Below are 23,169 nucleotides of genomic sequence, written 5' to 3'. Positions count from 1 at the left end.
TGTATCTCTTCCCCACTGACCTAGAAGGGAAAAACAGGGAGAAAGAATTTAAAAGAGATATAATGGAGAGAAAAGGTTAACCTCAAATACTATTAAGAATATCTTCAGAGGTAGGGAGAACATATTATATCCACCAGAAAGGGATACTGTCCTATAAAATATATAATAAAAACAAAATAGGGCTCTCATATACTAAACATTTTATTGCCATATTTAAAACTCCAGTAAAAGGGTTGGAATATAAAATTCCAGAAAGTTGGACAAAATGACTGGAATGAAAAATAGCGGGGGAAAGATGTAAAAATTTGTGCGATCAACTGGGGATATCCTATAATCAACTTCTAATAATTATCAGAAAGATAAAAGGAAGAAACAAGGAGGGAGAATTATCAAACATAATATGTGAACACATCTCAAACAGTAAATGATACTCAGTATATACTTACTGAAGTATGCATGTAGTCATTTTTTGTATCATTTTTACCAATCCTAATTACTGATCACAGATAACCTGTCAGAACATATGCTATTTACTGGCTAGAAAAGATGAATAATAGAATATTTCTGCTCCATAATCTTATTCTTTTGAAGAATATAGGATTTGGCCTGGCCACAGTGGCTCAGTAGTTGAATGTCGACCTATGAACCAGGAGGTCATGGTTCGATTTCTAGTCAGGGCACAAGCCTGGGTTGCAGGCTCTATCCCCAGAGTAGGGCATGCAGGAGGCAGCCAATCAATAATTCTCTCTCATCATTGATGTTTCTATCTCTCTCTCTCCCTCTCCCTTCTTCTCTGAAATCAATAAAAATATATTTTACAAAAGATAAACATCTAAAGATTATAATTACAATAAAATGACTAAGTATAGGAGTAAAAGTGAGAGTACAGGAAAGATACCTAACCCATCCTAGTGTCACTTTGGAATTTAACAACATAAAAGTTATGTTTTACACTTATAAATTAATAATGTACTGTTCCTTACTTTCTATTTTACTTTAAATCATTTCCCATAAAATGCACTTTAATGTTTAATTTAATACTAAAAATAACCATTTATGCTCTATGTCATCCAATGTCACTAAGCAAAATCAAATAATCCCACTATGTGTGTGGGTTTTTTTATTTAAGTAAAACATATATAGACAAATATAAGAATCCTGAGTATGGCTCAATGAGTTTTCTCAAGCTGAACACTGCCATGGGGACCAACTCATAGGCTAATGACTCTGAATATCACCAGCATCCCAGTAATCCCTTGTGTCCCATCTGGTCATTTCCCTCCCCCAAGTGAAACCATTTTCCTGACTTTCCAATAGCATGACTCAGCTTTACCTATTTTTGAATTTTATAAAAATTGAATCATATCCAAGATGCACTCTTGTACCTAGCTCCTTTGGCTGAATATGAGGATGTAGGATAGTTCCTCATTGTTAGATTTACAGTTTTATTTTAAATAACATTTAAAAAATATGTTTTTATTGATTTGAGAGAGAAACACTGGTGTAATAAAGAAGCATGAATCGGCTGCCTCTTGTATGTCCCCTACTGGAGATCAAGCCCGCAATCTGGACATATGTCCTGATGGGAATCGAACCAGCAATCTTTTGATGCACGGGTCTACACGTAACCAAATGAGCCATAATGGCCAGGGTTTAAATAACCTTTTTAAAAAAACATTTTTAGATTTACTGAATTTTTATAAAAATAGTAAAGAGAATTACTATATACCCACATTCAGTTTTACCTATTATTAGAATATTAAATTAGTATGGCACATTTGTCACAATTAATGAACCAATATTAATATATTATTGTTCACTAAAGCTTATATTTTCCTAAAATTTCAGAGTCTTCCCTAATGTCATTTTTCTGTTGCAGGGTCCCATCTAAGACACTACATTACATATAAGCATCATGTCTCCGTAGGCTGTCTTGGTTGTTAAGACTTGCCCTGTTTTTTTGTTTTGTTTTGTTTTTACTTTGACAGTTCTGAGGATTACTAGTCAGGTATTTTGTGGAATGTCACTTAACTGGGATTTTTCTGATATTTTCCTCATGGTTAGACTAAGGAGATGTGTTTTGGGGAAAAAAGACTGCAGAGGTAAAGTGCCATTGTTACCACATCACACACAGGGGACTCACTATCAATATGACTATCACTGTTGATCTTAGGCTGAATAACTTGGCTTCAGGTAGCATTTGTCAGGTTTCTCCACTGTAAAATGACTCTCCCTCCCCTCTTTCATACCCTACTCTTTGAAATAAAATAATATATAGTATGAAATAACAAGCTATGCTACTCAAAGCACAGCATCTTAAGTACTCTACTACCTAGAAACCTATCCGAAAGGACATTTACCACAGGTCCAATATATGATCTCCATGTAGAAATCCAGAAGAATCATTGTCTCAACTCACTACAACATGCTACCTCTTCAACCCATATTCCCTGACAACAGAACAAAACAACATGCAATGCCTGCTTCTGATATCTACAATTCTGCTGTTATGTTATGTTTCTCTTGGTCTTCCCATTGCTAATTCATTCTTCTTTACTTATATTTTAATGTCATCTCAATTCTCATTTGTAAGTATTTATTCAATTCCATTTTTTTTTTAAAAGGATCCATGTCTTGTTTTCATAATAGGCTATAAACAGAGCCAAGTAATCTGCAATTTTAAAGAGAACAGAAAAGGTACTGGTGTTGGAGATGATGAAAATATCCAGCATGCTCCAGAGATGACGAGACATGCAAATGTTGGCCAGGCATAGTCAGAAGAGAGCCACAGGGATAAATACTTGGTTTTAGTCAACAGCCAGCTTTAGATGAATAGGTGGTGGTTGAGATGAATCTTTTCACTGTAAATGAAAGTCATGTAAGAAGGCTTTCTATCAAAGGTCTCATTTCAAGTTATTTAAATTTCCCTATGGTTTATGAACTCACAATATAAACCAACTGAAGTATATAAACCAGCAACATTATTTTACTACATGAAATACCTTCAATGACAATGTCCTATCTGAGAAATACAGGAACTGAAATGCCTTTCCAAATGCCAGGGCAAATGAAGAATATGACTATGCATCATGAAAAATGAGGTAGGCCTCGTTCTAAGCGCAAAAGTTTATGAAATATTTTAACCCAAGAGGTAACAGTAAATGAAAATATGCAATTCAATTTTCTGTTGACTCAGGTGTAAATGCAATGGCTACCTCTTAAATGTTCCAGAAAACACTGCACCCCTTGTGTGCACTAACCTGGCCCATCTATCTACCCAATACATCTTTAATCCCATCAGGCACCTTATTACAAATGTGGACAAAATTAAACATCATTCATTACAATATGTTTGACATTTTCCAAACTTCTTGTTCTTAGCATACTTAGGTATTTCCTTTCGACTTTTTCCCTCATCAGCCCTGCTATAAATATCAGCACTTTCCAGGGTATTGATATTTCATATATTGGAGTCAAATAAAAACAATAGCCAGCATTTATTGAATGCTTACCCTGTGTCTGGACTTGAACTAAGTACATTATTTCAATGAGTCTTAATTATGAGGAAGTTATTATCATTCCTATTCCCCCAAAATAGAAATTGAAGATGAGAGAAGTTAGGTAACTGGCACGAGTACTCACATAGCTAGTAATAGAATGTCCAAGTCTGAAACCCAGGTCTCTGAGTTCTAACCAAGGATTTCTAGGGCCTCAGCTGAAATGATTTAGCTCCAAGGCTATCGCCGCACTCACCACCACTTCATACAGGTTTTCGGAAGCCCTATCTGGGACAGAGGTAGGGCTCTTCTGAGCTTACAGTAAGGGGTAATTGGTCCATTTTACACTTTGGGGACATATTCTGTAATATTCATCAAGTTCTCAATAAAAATATTTAAAATAAATTTTAATGTTATAAAAGAGTAATCACTAAAGGTATACTTTATGACTCACTTTATTAAATATTTATAGTATTTTGACCAAAACAAAGAATCTTTTTTTAACCATGTTTTAATCTTCCAACACCATTAAGTCTAAAAGACTTGTGTTCACAGTACAATCACATAGAGAAGAGAAAGTATGGACCAACTGGAGACCGGGCAGACTCTCTTCAAATGCCTTAAATTTACTACTAATAAGCTAAAGAAGCCGAAAGAGGAAGTTTCTTATATAATGTATGAATCCTAATTGGTTTTAAAATGACAATGTAAGTTTTTACCTATATATTTCTTATTGCGTTCAACCACTTTATTATCAACAAGCTTATATCTGAATTCTAATTCTGTTTTAAAAATGAAGGAACATAGCTCTATTTTAATAGTATGTTTATTTTTGAAATTAATTTAACTCTAGTTATAATAACTCAAGAAGCAAGTTACAGTATTTGTTCATGTCAGAAATATTTACTAATGACCCACTAGAGGCTGAAAGACTACGCTAGGTCTTGAGAAATCAACAATGAAAGCCTAGTTACTGACCTCAATATTTTAGAGAAACAGATGTGAAAGCAAGAGACACAATGCAATATGCTACAGAGGTGAAGGTAAAATGCAGTGGGAACACGTAGGAAGGGAAGTTTTAGTGTGCCTAGAGGTGAGATGTGGGAGTGTGACAAAGAACAGATGACACTCACTGAGCAGATGATGACTAGTCAGTTTCTTGGAGTTCTCCTCAGAGGGTCACAATCTAGACAGAGGGACCAGTATTTAGGGACAGAGAGTCATATTAGAGCTCAGCATGTCTGTGAAGTAGCCACAATTCAATGTGATTGCAGAATTACATGTAAAGGTGCACAGTATGGGAAATGAGTCTGGACAGGTAGATAATTAAGGGTTTGTAAGTAACCCAAGGGAGCTTATGATTTTTTCTATGGATTGATGATTTTCAAGCTGCATGCTCTGCTCTGCAGATACACTGCGGTCCTGTAGGTCACTTAGCAAGGCATACTGGGAAGAGCCGAGATCAGGGCTCTCTAGGTCCCATCCCACTCACTAAACTTCACACCTAATCAACTCCATGTAACTGAGATATTACATAAATACACTAGTAATTGAAAGAAGATTCTGTTGACAAAAAAAAACCCCACATGTGTGAAGAACAGTGTTATGGGAAATAGGCCACTGTTGAAGAATTTTTAACAGGGAAATGACAGGTTCAGATTTGCAGATCAAAAGGATGATCTGGTGGCTGATGGGGCTGAGACTGAATAGCAAGGATGCTCTTCCAACTGTCCAGGTGAGAAATGACAGCAACCTGCAGGGACTAAAGAACAAAGGAAGGGATAAATAGTAGAGAGGTTTTGGAAGGTAGAACAAACAGGAACTGGTGACTGATTAGATGTGAAAGGTGAGGCGGAAAGAAAGGATAAGGAAGGTATTAGCATTTCTGGTTGGAGTACAGCTGTGGGCAGTATAAGGTATACCTAAAGAGGGATGGAGTTGAAGGATGGAGTCAAGAACAGTAGAGAACAGATGTACTCATCATTTAACATACTGGATTTGAGGTTCTGGGACAACCAGATAAATATAATTAATATAAGAAGGATGTTAGCCTTGAGCTCAGGATTGAAAATGCCTATGGATTCAAGTTAATGCTCTCCTTAGTTTAGTGATGGAGAGTGAAGCTGCATATGGATGATTTGTCCCTGGCACATTTTTCAGAGACAACAGGGACATTTATTTATATTTGCTGTTTTCATTTGAAGGAATGAAAGTCAACAAGAACAGAAGAAAAACCCAGGTGTTCCTACATAGTCAAGAGCAGATGAATAGATGTCTATAAGCCTGGATGGTGTTAAATTTCCTCTCTATTGTCATACATAGTGTTCTCTGTAGGAACACTGCTTGAGGATTATTCCTCATTTCAGGTGGGATAAAGGACAGTGTGAAACTATGAAAATATTCCCTGAAAATAGGGTTCTCTTTTTATTGTAGAAAGTCTGGAGAAATTGTTAAAGAAAAGAACAAGAAAAAAACATTTTCTTCCCTTCCCCATGCATTTTTTTTAGAAACTACATAGTACTCACATATTCCTGCTGTCACTTATCTAACTGCATTATAACTATGGCTTTTGTTTGTCGCAGTCATTCATGGGCTAGCTCCATCAGACCAGGTATTGTAAGTCTTGGGTACAATGGCTGAGTCTCCAGCTGATACACACTACATGGCACATAGTTCTCAGTAAACATTTGATGGTTGAATGGAGTGAGGAGGATATATAAATATTTCTGCATATCGAAGACAGGTCAGAATCTACTCAGCATCAGCATAATTCTCCACTAGGTGAATATTTGGTTTAGTTCCTCATCCTCACCATTTGTCTTTGTTTACTTGTTGATAATACGTCTTTCCTCCTCCCCCATCTCTACCTCTACTCTGTTCCTCTGGTTGCCAGGGCATTTGTCTTACAATGGCCCCTTTATTTTAAATTTTAGGCAATGGATATTTCTCTCACTCACTGCTTCTAGTTCCTGCAGGAAGTCAGCCAAGTAACTGACAGCCAATTCATAGATTGCCCATTTCCAGAATGGCAAAGTGAAAACTGCCCAACCTATAAGCAAGCCCAACCTTAAGGTTAAAGCCCAACAGTGGTAGTGCGGGTGAGGCTCAGAGGGCCAGAGGAGAAGAGCTGGGCTTTGTTCTTCTTTGTCTTGTTTCTTTGTTTTGAGAGTAGTGAGGTCACTTGACAGTACTATATGACTACTTTTCAATAAGGATGAAAGGGCTGGCCAAATGCTGTCCTCTGAAGAAAACAGCAATAAAATTCATGTTCTACATTTGGCCCACATCCTTGTGCTCCATTCACAGACACATGCAACCATTCTAAATGTAATTCCAGCTCTCTCTCCATGTGTACATAGTTAGTTAGTGCATAAATGAAGCACAGTCTTTTCTAATATTCTACTGTCTTCTAAACTGCTGTTGGTGAATTACCAAGCTATTATGCAGCTCTAGAATGACTGCCTTCACAAAACCTTCATGTGTGCCTGTGTTGTGTTTCTCTTTCCATATGGTGTCAAATAGGTTTGCATTAATGTCATTAATGCAAAAATCCTTGTAATATTTATATGTCATTGATTTGAAGTCAGAAATGTTGATTTTAAATAACAGTAAAGATATTTTAAGGTGAAGAAGTAGGAGAATCAGGAAAGCTACTATCATTTTGGGTCTTTAGATTTTGAACATATAGAAAGCAATTCTATAGGATTTTTCACTGAGCTTAATCAGTCAAACTACAGAAGAAAACAGAATGTAATATATATATACTGATATATTACAAAAGGAAGCAAAATGTTCTTCTGATTCATTAGAACTTTAATTTCATTTTTATAATCTTCTTGCTATAAAATTATAACTAACGTTTATTTGTTTATAAAATTTGAGTTAAAAAGCAATAATAACTAACAGACTAAAATAATATTAAAATGATAAAAATATGCCGAAACCGGTTTGGCTCAGTGGATAGAGCGTCGGCCTGCGGACTGAAAGGTCCCAGGTTCGATTCCGGTCAAGGGCATGTACCTGGGTTGCGGGCACATCCCCAGTGGGAGATGTGCGGGAGGCAGCTGATCGATGTTTCTCTCTCATCGATGTTTCTAACTTTCTATCTCTCTCCCTTCCTCTCTGTGAAAAATCAATAAAATATATTTAAAAAAAAATAAAATAAAATGATAAAAATAGATTAAGTGGATCAAAAATAATAATTATCTAATATCCTATATAATAAAAGGGTAATATGCAAATTGACCCTAATGGTGGAACAACCAGAACAAACGCTTGACCAGTCACTATGAGGTGCACTGACCATCTTTCAGTCCCTTTCCCCAGCAGGTAGGCTCCCATTGCCCAGTGGAAAATGTGGAACTGGGGGTGGGTGGCAGGGTACATGGGCGGTGCCAGGCCAAGGCCCCTGCCCCGCTGGTTGCCCCACACACAGTGGGTGACCCGCGGCAGGGGTAGGGCCAGCAAGCAGGTGGGAATGGCCAACCTCTTGGTTTCTCCCCGCAGCCAGTAGGCTCCAATTGCCTGATGGCAAATGGGGAACTGGGGGGTGGTGGTGGCAGGAGGCGGGGCTGTCTGTGGGCAGCCAGGGAAGATGGCCCTGATTGCAGGTCAGGCCTAGGGACCATACCCTTGCATGAATTTCATGTGCTGGGCCTCTAGTTGGTCAATAGATAAACATTATGTGTCAAATGGCTAAGCACACACAAAAAAGTGACTTGCTGATGATAAATATCATTCATTTGCTTGTTCTGAGTTTGTGTAAGGCACAGATGCTGAGTTACATCACTAGGTACTGAAGTTTGAAATAAAATCTGTTGCTTTTCCATAATGAAAGTGATTTCAGAATTCCTTAAAGTTAACTGCATAGATAAAATCTTGGCTTCAATTCTATGAAAGATGTGTCTCAATTCCTCTAAAATAACATATTTCATTGGGATTGGAGTATTTGTCACTAATTGGATAATTTTATTTTGAGGTCAGGATTTATAAACGGAATAATAAAATGTTTGTCCCTTTTCTTCCTAACCAGATAAATAAAGAACTATGTAGACATATAGAGGTAGAGATATTTTAAAGGTAATTAGCACATAATAGGCTGCATGTGTGTGTATATGTGCATGTGTGAAGTAAGACAGTGTAGAGAAGCATTTCAGAGCTAAACTGTGAAACCAGACTACAGATAACCTGTTTGTAAATCTCAGCTTCGTTATCTCCTACCTACATAACTTTGAGAAGGACCAGGACCTTTCAGAGTGCCTTGCCTTTAATAGGATTATCACAGAATTTCATAGACTTGTTAGAATTCAATGAATAAATAAATGGAAAATCTCAGAAGTGTGCCTACTTTACTGTGTTATTAAATTATAGATGACAATGGCTGAAATGCTTCTAGCCTATATGTGCCATGAATTATCCTTAAGTATTATCAAAATAACTGCTTAGCTTTTAGCTACAGTTGTTTTAAAGTGTCACCATATTATAACTTCATCACTGATTTTGGTGAAATAACATGTCTTTGGTGCCATTTCTATATGTATTTTTAAAAGGTTAGTATGATGCCTGCCACCACTGAAGGAGGAATTCAGGAATTAATGAAACTAACTAAAATAACTAAGAAGGAGGGTGGCATATTATTACAGTATCAATATTTCTTTACCTTTATGTGTAACTCTGCATGCATTCTAAGAGCAAACCCACAACAGTACTGTCAAATCAGAGCTCTCTTTAAGGGAGGTCTTTTTAAAAAGTGTGTGGGAGAGAGTGAACTGAAAGCAGAAAAACAGGGAAGACATAAAGACAGAGGAAGTAGATTCATCTACTAAGAAAAAAATTATGAGAAAAGCAATACTCAAATGTAAATTACTTCCCTTCCAATCTATTTCTTTTCATGCTCAGTAGAAAATGAGTACTTCAGGTCTATCTTATGTATGTGCATATATCCTAGTAACCCAGGCTCTTGGTATGCTCCAGAATCAACTTTAAAATATCAGCTCTTATTTCACTGTGGTGATCTATAAAGATGAGGTTGCCTCTATTTTGAGTCCAGTAAATTCCTTCTGAACTTTAATGTTTTAAATAAATATTTACTATCAGCTTATTCTATTGTCACTGGCTTCTTTATGATGAGTTAACTCCTAACATTAAAAATCAGTTTATCTGTGTGTAAGTCCTGAATGTTTATAGAAAATATAGCTAAGCAACTAAGGAATATGGGAGACTTCTGTTTCTCACAATATAGTATACCAGACTAGATAGAGTAGAAAACATGAAACTTCTCTAAAATGAATTTTCAGATTTGATAAAACAGGAAAGGGACTGTCCAGGTACTAGACACAGAAATGTAAGCCCATGAGATGGTGCAAAAGCAAACTGAGTGCTGGGGAGGAAGGTAATTGTTTGGGATTTGACACTCACCTGCATCCATCAGAATCCTGGAAGAGCTGTACGCTCTGTGAAGGGGTAAGTAAGAAATGTCTATATTATAAGACACAGGTGTTTTTCTGTACTGTGGATGCAGGAAAAATAAAATTCTTTCCCCCCAGGAACTTTTTGAAAACTTTGCCTGAGTTTGGAATTAAAATTTATAGAATCTGAACATTGTGGCAACCCCAGGAATAGGAATCATAAAGGCCTGTCTAGCAATGCGCTAGTGATACTATCTGGCTAAAGTAGAGGCAAGTTTGGTCTTAAGAGATTTTAAAGATTTAGATGAACTTAGAATTGAAAAGTGACAAAATATATAAGGAAATAACTCACTATGATTGAGACTTAGCATGAAGAATAAACAATACAAATAAAAACCCAAGCACTTAAGATAATAAAAATAGATTAAACTGTGGCATAAGTATTTTTAAAGTGACTAATGGCATACATTAAAAAATAGAGTAAGATACTGTGTATAAATGCAAGTAAACTTATAATCAGGTTAAACATCAGATTAGACACAGTTAAGGAGGAAAATAGTGAACTAGAAAACAGATGAGGAAATAGAGCAGAGTAATAGAAAGATTTTGAAATATTAAAAAGTGGTTAAGATATATAAATTATAGAATAAGAAGGAACAACATATAATAAAAGTTCTCAGTGGAAAGGGTCAGAGAAAGAGAATGAAATTAAGGAAAATAGCAATAGGTTAATAAAAGAAAGAATGGCTAAGAATTTGTCGGAATTGATGGGAAAACTTGAATCCTCTTATAAAAGGGAAAAAAATAAGATGTGAGAGTGATTTTAAAAAGTTCACTTTTGGGAACATCATAGTGAAATGGCCAATGACTAAAGCATATAGAAGACCTTGAAAGAAAACAGAGAGTAAAGACAGATTAAATGAGAAAGATTGAGAGTTAGGCAGACAGCTGATTTCCGACTTCTCAATTGCTACAGTAGAAACTAGAAGACAATGGGTTGATGTTATTAAAAGGATGAGTGGAAGTAACTGTTTGCCTGAAATACTATGTCCAGTAAGTCATTATCTAAAATGAAGGATAAATGTTTTTCAAATAAAAATCAAAGAGACTTCTACTGCCTGTCTGTAGCTAAATAAATAAAGGATGTACTTTAGGAATATGTAAACTGAGTCAGAAAGGGGTGTGAAGCAATGGTGAGCAAATAAACTGGGAAGTATAGCAGTAAATCTAAACATGCATTTCTAATATAAAACAGTAAGTATAACAGTGACTACTTTAGGCATATAAACCAAGGCAAGTCTAAAATATTGAACAGTAAGGCAGTGAGAAGAATTAAAACATTCTAAGATCCTCTTATTGGTCAAGAGACATCTAGAAATACTTTTATGCAATGTTAAATTTGCATTTTAGATATATGCACTTGCAGCAACCAAGCATGCATGTTAAAAATTGAATGTAGTCTCCATAAAAAACAAAAGAAGAAAAAAGCATGTATTTCAAACAAGTTGAGGGAATTCAACAATGAAAATCAGAGGTTCTTGACTTTAAGATGCTTACTGTTGGATGGGAAAGACAGAGATGAAATTTCATACAAAAAAAGATAAAATCTGCTTTATCCTAGAGAAATCTAATCTCTCTTGCCCACATTTTAAATCCTCTCCCCTTTACAGCCTAGGGGGAGAAAGAGTTCCAATAAACTTACATGTTTCCTAGACTTTAAAAAGCGCAGTGGTGGGCTCTGCCAAAAACACGTAACAGAAACAGAATCCATTATGCAACATATGTGTGGAGAGCTCTAACAAGTGTCTGCAAACTGGCCAATACATGTGCTTTACATTAAGTCTACCCCACTCAGTCTCACTTATAGCCAAAAAAACGACTGTCTTAGAAACAAAATAAATGTAACCAGAAAAATGTTTACATAGTTCCCATGCACACTGCTTTCTGAAAAAGATACCCATCTTTGTTCCCTTGCTGTCAGCGCATCGTTTCTGAATGGAAAAAAGAAAACACACCATGAAGTGAAAACAGGACGACTGCACATAAAAAACAACACTTCCAGGCTTGATGCTCAGCCTTCCAGGGAACAATCCATCTTCATGAATAAAGAGCATAAACTCACAGGATAACAGAACAGTTGAAGAAATGATTATAGGATCCATGTTGCTGTTAAAAGAAGAACTATACACAGCTGAACCAGGACAACAGAAAAGAAATACAATTTAGCAATGTAACTGTACTAAGAATAGGTCAAGAGATATTGTTTCAAACAAAACAAACAGGAAAACACACAAATGGTTCTTTTATTTCTTTAAGAAAGGTACTAAAAAAGGGAGGGAATGGGTTTGTGAGCTTTTGACAAATCTGGCGTTAACAGTAAGTTGTTGAGTCCATAAGAAATGGACTGAGATCTAAGGCTTCGAGGCATCAGGAAATGTGCCATTCAGAATATTCCTGAAGAATAACTTGGAGGTACATCGGAGCCAATTCCCTCTTTTGTGAAAGCAGCCATGTATCTCTGTATGGCAAGCCAGCAAACAGTTAAATAGCCTATTATACTCCCCTAATTTCTTTCTTTTTTTTTACAAAGCTGGGAGGCCAGAAATGAAAAATGATGCATTCAGGAACATTATTTTTAAACTAGAGGCCCGGTGCACAAAAATTTGTGCACTCGGGGAAAGAGGGGGGTCCCTCAGCCCGGCCTGTGCCCTCTTGCAGTCTGGGACCCCTCGGGAGATAATGACCTGCTTGCTTAGGCCTGTTCCCGGGTGGCAGAGGGCAGGCCCAATCCCTAGGTGCAGCCCCTGGGCAGGCTCAGAGCAGGGTCAATTTGGGGGTTGGGGCACCGCCCCCTGTCACACTCAAAGCAGGGTCGATGGGGAGGTTGCGGCGTCACCCCGTCACACACAGAGAAGGGCCAATCAGGGGGTTGGGGCACTGCCCCGTGTCACTCACAGAGCAGGGCCCATCGGGGTGTTGGGGCTCTGTACCCTGTCACCCACAGAGCAGGGCCAAACAGGGTGTTGGGGCGCTGCCCCTTGTCACGCACAGAGCAGGGTGGATCAGGGGATTGGGGCGCCGTCCTCTATCACCCACAGAGCAGGGCCGATCAGGGGGTTGGGGCGCCGCCACTCTCACACTCAGGGCAGGGCCAATGGGGAGGTTATGGCTCTACCCCGTCACACACAGAGCAGGGCCCGTGGGGGGTGGGGGGTGGGGCTCCGCACCCTGTCACACACAGAGCAGGGCCGATCAGGGGGTTGGGGCGCCGCACTCTGTCACACACAGAGCTGCAGGGTGATCAGGGGGTTGGGGCACCTTCCCCTGTCAGGAACAGAGCAGGGTGGATAGGCCCCGCCCCCTGTCACACACAGAGCCACAGGGCGATCAGGGGGTTTGGGCACTGCCCCCTGTCACACTGATCCCGGTGCCGGGAGGCATCTCGGCTCCGCTGATCCCGGTGCTGGGAGGCATATTACCCTTTTACTATATAGGGTAGAGGCCTGGTGCACGGGTGGGTGCGGCTGGTTTGCCCTGAAGGGTGTCCTGGATCAGGGTGGGTGCCTGGACAGCCTGGGTGAGGGGATGATGGCTGTTTGCAGCTGGTCACACATCCTTCAGGGTGGGGGTCCCCACTGGGGTGCCTGGCCAGTCTGGGTGAGGGGCTGAGGGCTGTTTTCAGGCCGACTGAAGCTCCCAACTGCTCCTTTTTTTCTTTTCTTTTTTTTTTTTTTTTTTTATTCTGGGCCAGCTTTAGCTTTGAGGCTTGGCTCCAGCTCTTAGGCCTCTGCTGCTAAAAGTAGGTTTCTGGCCTTTGCTTACAATGTTGCGATCCTGGGCGGAATAAGCAGGTTTCTGGGGTTTTGTTTAGCTTCTATATTTGTTACATAGTTGCTTAGAGTTGCAGCTCAGAGGCCTGCAGCGGCAGGCAGGGAACGTTGGAGTCCTCAGTCACTGAAGCAAGCAAGCCTCATGTTAGTTTCAAGCTGCCTGGCTGCCGGCCGCCATCTTGGCTGGCAGTTAATTTGCATATTGCCCCGATTAGCCAATGGGAAGGGTAGCAGTCGTACGCCAATTACCATGTTTCTCTTTTATTAGATAGGATAGGTGCGGTGTATATGGAATCATAATTTTCTCCATCTATCCAATGTAAGAGGCTTGATAATGGACAACAAAGACTACTACTACAGTGCATCAGTACCAAGTCACATTTTAAACCCGTACTGCATTCAGTTCCAACGTAGTATATGATGTTAAGAGAATCTTAAGATAATAATACAACTGCTTATGAACCAAGCTATTATATCTATCAAGCCTCTACAGACTTAATCAGTCAGCACTTATTAATTATCTATTATTTCAATGAGTACAGAGTATTAGAATGTTTTATGGGTTATCTATGACTAGTATTCAGGAAAACTGAGAAATAGTAAGCTCACCTCAGCCACTTAAAAGCTACATGATGTTGGCCTAATCTTTGTATGCCTATGTTACTTTATCTGTGAAATGGGGGAAGTGATAAATGAATTCCCTACATATCACCCAAAGTAGAAATAAGGGAAAATGAAATAACAGAACATGATGAAGTTGGGTTATCTCTATATATAAAAGCCTAAGAGATCACCGCAACCGAAATAACCGAATGGATGACTGAACAGGCTGCTTGGGGTGACCAGGCAGGCAGGGGGGGTTAGTGAGGGCTGACCAAACGACTGAGCAGCAGGCTGCATGGGGCAACCAGGCCAGCAGGGGGGTTACTGAGGGCTGACCAAACGACTGAGCAGTAGGCTACACGGGGTGACCAGGCCAGCAAGGGGGGGCACTTAGGGGTGATAGAGTGGCAGTGGGGGGGGGCAGTGAGCGGCGACCAGGCTGGCGGGGGGCAGGGGTGGCTGCTGGGGGTGACTGGTCAGCAGGGAGGGCAGGTGGGGGTGACCAGGTTGGCAAGAGGGGTAGTTAGGGGTGATCGGGCAGGCAGGTGAGTAGTTAGGAGCCAGTGGTCCCGCATTGTGAGAGGGATGTGGGATCGGGCCTAAACTGGCAGTCGGACATCCCCCGAGGGGTCCTGGATTGGAGAGGGTGCAGGCTGGGGTGAGGGGACCCCCCCCCCACACACAAATTTCATGCACCGGGCCTCTAGTTGATTATAAAGGGGTATATTAATTACATATCCAGGGTACATTTAGTGAGTTTCTGCTACACTTTGCAGATATTCTTCTATATACAAGTCTAATACCATGATACAACTTCCATTTAAACATCTTCATCTAGAGACAAACTTTAAATGAAGTGCAGAAAATAAATGCCTTTCCAAAGTCAGATGTTCAGCTTATCATATCAAAGTGAAGTTATATCAGTACAAAATTGTAAATAAATAAAAACTCCCTATTTTATTGCCAATTTATTTTTCATGCTAGGTATAAAAGTGACTTTTATCTTTTATTCAAATTATGAAGAGAGGGCAGAAAAATTTAATATGGATTATACACTTTTGAATTTGATTTTCAGCCTGCTTTATCTTTATCCTAAATGATGGTCCAGGATACTTAATCTCTGGGCCATGATCCAGTTTGTTTGCTTTTTAACAGATTTATTGAGGTAAATTTGCATATGATGAAATTTGCCCATTTAAGTGCCCAATTCTGTTTAAGTAAATGATTTTTAGTAAATTTACAGATTTGTGCAACTGTTGCCAAAATCCAGGTTTGGGACATTTCCATCACCACAAAAAAATACCTTTCATGCTCATTTGCAGTCAATCCCTATTACGACCCCTAGTTCCAGGTCACCAATAATCCACTTTTTAAATCTGTATATTTGCTTTTAAAGGACATTTCATATAAGTGGAGTGATACATCCTATGATCTTTTATATGTGGCTTTTTCTACTTAGCATAATATGTTTGAGGTTCATGCATGTTGTAGTATGTGTCAGTAGTTGGTTACTTGTTATTGCTGAATAATATTCTATTACATAGATATTTCACATTTTGTTTATCTAATTATTATTTGATGGATATTTGGATTGTTTCTATTTTCTGACTAATATGAAAGTATTATGTGTATATACTTCATTATAGATTAGAATGTCTACAGTACCAATATGCATATGTATTATATGTATGTGTATAAGTATGTGTATATGTATATGTATGTCTTCAGTGCTTAGGCTTGGGGAAATTGGTACTGAGATACACAAGCCATAACTTTAGACTTTCCAGGTGCTCCCTTATTATTATTCTAAGGTACCTTGGTGAAGAGAGACAGGAAGTAGAATTGTTAAGAGCACAGATGCTAGAGTTGGGTTCCTTGGGTTTGTAAACCAGTTTACCAGTAACCAGAACCAATTCTAAGTTAGGCAAGTCACTAATTTCCTTGGTTTTCTTCACTATAGATTGGGGGTAATGACAATCCTTTATGCACTTTGAGTGAGGGTTACATGATGCAAACCACATATCCCAGTGTTCATTAGATGTTAACTATTATAATTACAACAGTACATCAAATCACTGTGGAAATAATTTTTAAGAGATTAGTGGTGCTATTAAAATGGAGAGTTTAGAAGATTTCTGAGTCTGTTTTCCCACTAAGAGATGTACCTCTTACTCTTGCTTAATACAATACACAATCAAGCACAAACACCAAATGGCTTTACATGAAGGGCAGAAATACCAATTTTCTTGTCTGGTCATTTATCCCACAGTCACTGGCTGAGAAAGAATCTTTCGTAAGCCTTTGTTTCAAGATGGAGCATCACTGCATCCAGAGACAAGTAGCAGAATTAGGTTTCTATCAACCAATGAACACTCATTCTTTTTGTTATTGCGTCCTCTGAACCTGAGACTAGCCACATGACAGGAGAAAAGTAATAGCAAATAAATACAGAAGGCAATGAAATAGCTTCTCACGCTTAATTTACTTATTTACCAAATATACACTGTATATTATATGCCAGGAATAGTTCTTATCCAAAAGTAGCAACTCATTTAATCTTCATAACAATCCTATCAACTAGTATTTATTTATTACCTCCAATTTCAGATGAGATAACTGAGGCACAGAGAGGTTGAGTAATTTGGCCAGTGTCACACAGCTAGTAGTACAGAGCAGATTTCCAAACCAGGCAACCTGGCTCCAGTGTTTAGTTTGCTCCTTTATGCTTTGCAACCTCTTTTACTAGAAGAAACATCTAATAGAAGTAGAACATATTCCCAGGCAAGAAAAGTAGAAGCATGATCAGTTTTGTTCTGCATACAGATTAATTTTCTTTAATTGTACTACTTGATTAACCTTAAACCACAAGAATAAGCTTCTTTCAAAATGAGTGAAATGAGGTAGAATTATACCCTACTTTCATTTTCATCTTAAATGTCCTTATCCAATTTTTATAAATTTAATATTAAACAAGGCAATCTTTTCAAGTTTATGATAAGGTTCTTCATATGTCCTAATCTGACCATCAGAAAGAATCCCTACCTGACCACAAGAACATTCTCTTCCTTAATAATCATTCTTTCAGTACCTGTGAACTGAGAATGTAGACCCTCTGTGGAGAATAAAAATCCCAGTTGTGAAAAGTATTGCACAATTCATGTTCTTCCTGAAAGACCATGGTGCATATTAACATTTTGAAACCTTTGAATTACAAAAACATTTAGGTATACACTTTTAAGATTTAAAACCTACAGATAAATTAAATGTAGTTCTACATTAATGTTTTAAAGGCTCTGAAAAGTCCTGATGTATAGTCATCTGACTAAATTTTTATGTAGTTTTTCTCAAATATTAAAAAAAATGTTTCTGTTGAAGAAGAAATACACCCAGCAGAATCAGAATTGGCTTTTCCCCTATATAACAACTATTTACCTGTATTGGAAAACACTGCTCTAGAGGTCTACCTAATCCTTAACAAATTAATGCAGTTATGTCTTAATCTTCTGATGAAAACTTCTTTTAATACAATCTCTGAGGCCTGGCATGGGAAAGAGGACAGTTAATAAAGTATAATCACATGGGTAAGTGTAAAGATAAGATTAAAGTAACATTCACTAACATTACTAGGCATTTTGCTCCAGATGTTAAGAATTCTACAAGGATTATCTCATTCAATGCTCAAAATAACCCCTAAAGGCAAGTATTTATTGTTAACTGTCATTTTGCAAAAGAAGAGTAATGTGCACAGGGTACCCCACTTAATAAGGGGTTTAAAGCTAAGCTTCAAATTCAGGCATTCTAAATCCAGAATCCATATTCCAATCATCACACCACTGACCAGCATGTGCCAGGGAATCATAGCACGCGCACATGCAGAACCCTCAGGAATAAACTAGGAAGTAGATAATTATTAAAACTACCAAGAAAAATCTAGGAATGGTAGATATGATTTATTCACCATAGTTTGTTTATGTTAACTCTTGATACGTTTGCACTTATAAAACCTGTCAAATAATATATGTCTGTTTTTCTCTTTACAAAGAAGTATGATGATTGGAACTTTTTTCTTCTTCTCTATCCTAGAACAACCCCAGTGATAGCACATTTTCAAATGGTGGTATATTCTGTAAACAGCTGAAAATAATAAGATATATATGAAGTCAAAGCACTATATCATATTACCCTTCATTTTTCCATGGAAGAATTATTCATACATTAATCCCTAATCCCGAGATATAAAATGTGTTGTGTTTGTAAGTGAACAGTGCACATTTTTGTATTGTTTTCTCCCTGCTGCATACTTTTCGAAGTGCTAGCATTAAGGTTCTGCAAATCAGATTCTATTTTGACATATAGCCTTTTAAAGAGCAAAAAAGGAAACAATGCAAAAAGACACTAGATTTAAAGCCTGCAAACAGTTGCTAACATATGGAATTTCAACTTCTAAAAAATGTACACTTTTCATGCTCTGTTCTCAGAAAACAATATCAAAGCAATGAGTAAGACCTTTCTTCAGATCTCTATAGCTTCTTTATCCTTTGGTAACCTCCTCAGAGTATCTGAAGATGGATAAAGAAGGACAAATTGATCTGGAGTCTTTTGCCTTCACTCTATAGATACTTACTGTGCTGTTACTTTTCTAGATGTTGAGGGTGTGGTATTGAAAAGGAGAGATGAGGCCCATACCCTTAAGGAACTTGTATTTGACATGGAGGAAACACATTCAAGAAGTAAGAAAGCAAACACATAAACAAGGTATCACAGAGTGGTAAGTACCCTGAAGAAAACTACAGGTAATTCCCCGAGAGACAGTGGTATGCCAAGAGATGAAGTGTGTGAGTGGGAGTGAGAGAGACACATGTGAACAACTAAATCTCAGATTAGGTGTGAGCCAAAGCACTTCAAAAAAGGTAGCATATGAACTGAAACTTAATAATAGAAGGATCCAGCCCTGCGCATACTAAGTGCAAAGGCCCAGAAGTAGAATGCGAAGCAGGGCCCAAGACTGATAGGAGGTAAGTTCTGGGGTTAGAAGGGTTTACAGCGGATTGATCAGAAGATAGCTAGCCAAGGTAAGGAAACTGAAGGAGCTCTAAGGGGCAATGAGGAGTCATAAAAGTTTTTCATGTGTGATGACCCTGGTCCTTTTATATTTCAAAAAATTCTACTTTTGCTGCTCTGAGTAAAATGGACCACAGGGGGGCAAGGGAGGAAGCAGCATCTGGTCAGGAATTTGTGTAAGCACAGTCAATGAAACGATGAGCTAGCTAAAGCAGGTGCAGTCAGTCGCCCCCCGCCCCTCAAAAAAAAGGGATTCAGGATACCTTCTGGAGGCATGTTTGACAAAAATTTCTGAAGGATAAGACATGAGGGATGAGTAAAAGGGAGGAAGCAAGAATGATACCAAGAGTTGGCCCATGAAACTGGTTAGATGATGTAGTGACATTGAAGAAACAAAAAGAGAAAGAGAGTTGTGGGCCTGGGTATATATGCTTAATTTTGACATAATTCGTTTGAAATGCTTATTACACATCCAATGGAGACAATGAATGGGTTCAGGGAGAGATAAATTTTGGGAGGAACTCACATATTCATGGTATATTAAGTAATGGGACTAGATAAGATCAGCATGAATGGGGGATGGGGCAGAGAAAGTGGAGGACGTGAGGGGGTAAGGGAATGGGCAGGAATGGGGGGAAAAAGGAGAGAGAGAGAGAGAGAGAGAGAGAGAGAGAGAGAGAGAGAGAGAGACAGACATTGAGAGAGAGAGCGCTCACTCTGATTATGTGGGCCCTGCAGCATTTATAGGTTGAGGAATCAAGAGGATTTAACACAAAACACTAAGGAGGAATGGCCAGTGAGGTAGAGGGAAAATAAAAATTTAGCTGTTCTATGCACCTTGACAGATAACATTCTCACAACAATAACCAAAATGTAGTGCTCTCTGGCATTTCCCAGCTACAGCATTACTAGTACAGTCTGTTCATTGACTTAGTAAGGCAGTCCTCAGGTTACGTGGGAGACCAGACCTGTTCCTACATAAGTCGGAACCCACCTACATAAGCACCTAGGTCACTCACATGGAGCACATACACAGCAGTAATGAAGTGAAACAGTAAAAAAAAATTAAAAGAAAGATAATTCCTGACCTTTACTTGTGGTAAATAAATAATAAAAAACATAAAGCACATATGTACATACATTGAAATGACGGAATTTTTTTTTAATAAATAAATGGGAGATGGCGACGTAATCACGAAACAACGTGCATCGAGTCCAACGTAGCCCGAGGACCATCTATATATCATAAAACTACTTGCTAGCTGATTAAGGTTGGATGTAAACAATAATTCTCTAAAACAATTTGTACAGTGTTTTGGCTGAACAACAAAATCAAGAAAGACCATCTCATAAGCACACCTTCCTGCAGGTTATCAATCACTGCACACATCTGTGGAGAACTGCAACATAACCGTGAATGAAGCTGATCTTCCTGTTTCACCCTTGCATCCTCTGGCCTTGCTGTCACTATGCTCCATAAGTTTTCCCTGTTATCATATCCAAGGTTATGCTTTATGACAAATACATTTGAGATAAATTTCAGTCACTGTTTTATTATGGAATTATACAATCTTGCAAAGTTCTGATATATATATTTCTCATATTTTTCATTTTATTTCACTAACTAAAGCAGATTTTGCCATGGCTTTCCAACTTGTTGTATATTCCTTCTTCAGAAATTCCGATGGCTATTAATCAATACTTATGTCAGTTTCTGAGCCACATTAATTTTAGCTTCTCTCTATGTCACTATTCATCCTGATTTAATAAACTAAATTTATTATTTTGCATCCTGTGTGATTTACCTCCAACTAGCTAGTCTTATTTATTTTCTTCATCTTCTGCTAGATGTTGAACATATTAATCTTTATATTCCTTATTTCTAGCAGACTGACAGTGCAAAGTGCATGGTCAACAGGTGTTGAGTGAATGAATGAAGTAATCTACTAGACTGGTTCAAATTGTTCTTTTTCAGTTTGACGAAAATGATAAAAACATCAAAAGACTGCTTTATTATATTCTAAATTGGACATTTAGGAGAAATGTTCCTGTTGCTGAGATTCTTAAGTCCTCCAAATGTTCCTATCTCCTTTTCATTTCGATCTGTAATTTTCATTATTATGCTAGTATAATAACAAACCATTTTGAATGAAAACTGCTATTCAACTGCCCTATGAATTTTTCTATCCTCAGGAACTAGCGATATGGTTAAACTCAATAGCAATATTAAATGTTGGATTTTCTCTTTTGCTCCATGTAGCAAAAACTTCATATATTTTAACAAAATTTATAGCTCCTATAAATAACTATAAAAAGACATTGAAAATCTAATACTATTTTTACTAGTTAACTTAATTACTATTTAAACAGTGAATTCACCTTTTTAAATCAACCAAACTCAGTTGAAACAGTTAAATATCAGACCTAAATTTTTTTCTAGAAAAATTATAAATGAGTTGGAGAGTTTCAATCAGTGTCTGATGAGTAGACCAGAAATCTGAAGGGTGCAGAATACTTCACTGGAGGAAAGACACTGTCTGGTTGTAGTCTATCAAGATTTTTTCCAGGGGAAATGCTGAGCTACAGTGCTCTGCCTTTCCTGTAAAAGTCATACCAAACAGAATACATGGAAACTAGGTCCTGCATTCTATGGAATTAAGTCAGCTAAAGGTCTTAGGAACTCAGATCAAATAGGTGACTTGCAAAATAATAACAAGCAAGTTCATATTAAAGCTAGAATTTGAATCTGAGAAATCTTAATTTCTGGTCTTACATGATCTTCACCACATAATTTATATTGGATACATCATAGCTTCATGGTCAATTCACACAATATCAAAAGAAAGGAAAATTTAGAAAATAATTCTATGTATTTCTTCATGGGTTTTGCCTATTGATATAGAGATTTTTTTAACCTCTTGATGCTGATTTAGTCGACAACTTACCCTTACTTTCCTCTCAGTGTATTTCTTCCATTTACATAATGCTCTATGGCTTTTTTACTTACCGTTAAAGTAGAATTTTATTAAGAAGCATGGATGGAACTGGTGAGCATTATGCTAAGCGAAATGAGCCAGTTGGAGAAAGATAAATGTCACATGATTTCACTCATATGTGGGATATAATGATCAACATAATTTGATGATCAGAATAGATTTAGAGACAAATGGCCGGGAAGGTGGGGTTAGAGAGCAACCAAAGGACCTGTATGCGTGCATATTAGCATAACCAATAGACACAGACACTGGGCGGTGGGGGCTTGCTCGGGGTGGGAGCAGCTGGGGATGGTCAAGCGGGGAAAAAGAAGACATATGTAAAACTTTAGACAATAAATAAATAAATAAAATAAATAAAAAGAAGATAAATGTAGCTAAATTCCAAATAACATTCTCCTCTTGTATTATAATTAGGTCGTATTAAAATGAAGACTTAATTCACAGCTCCTAACAAACCACTAAAAACCAGTATGATTGCTACAATCCCTTCCCTGGAAATAGTTTACTAATTACATTATTGAATTCACTGTATGCTACTATTGAAAGTTTATTCAACAGTCTCTCAACTACAAAGAATAATACCATTTAGAGGAATTCATTTCAAACAGAATATTTCCAAATGCAGAACATAAGGATAACTCTGAATAAAGAAAAATAGCACTTGTAAACATGTCACTATATCCCCAATATTTGACAGTATGCAGACATAATTTTTTAGATATAATAAATTCACTCTTCAGATGAAATAGTTGACTTATCATGGTATTGTTCAGAT

The 23,169-nt window shown here is 37.8% G+C and overlaps 1 protein-coding gene across 2 annotated transcripts in view; it reads right to left on the bottom strand.

The window, feature by feature from the left end:
* The window catches only part of PRR16 (proline rich 16), a 235,809-nt gene that overhangs the window by 110,436 nt on the left and 102,204 nt on the right, over positions 1 to 23,169 (bottom strand). The gene's annotated exons all lie outside the window — the stretch shown is intronic.

Source organism: Myotis nattereri (genome assembly GCF_964212035.1).
Source record: "Myotis nattereri genome assembly, chromosome: 4".
NCBI classification, from domain to species: domain Eukaryota; kingdom Metazoa; phylum Chordata; class Mammalia; order Chiroptera; family Vespertilionidae; genus Myotis; species Myotis nattereri.
This window is presented reverse-complemented; position numbering and strand designations above follow the sequence as displayed.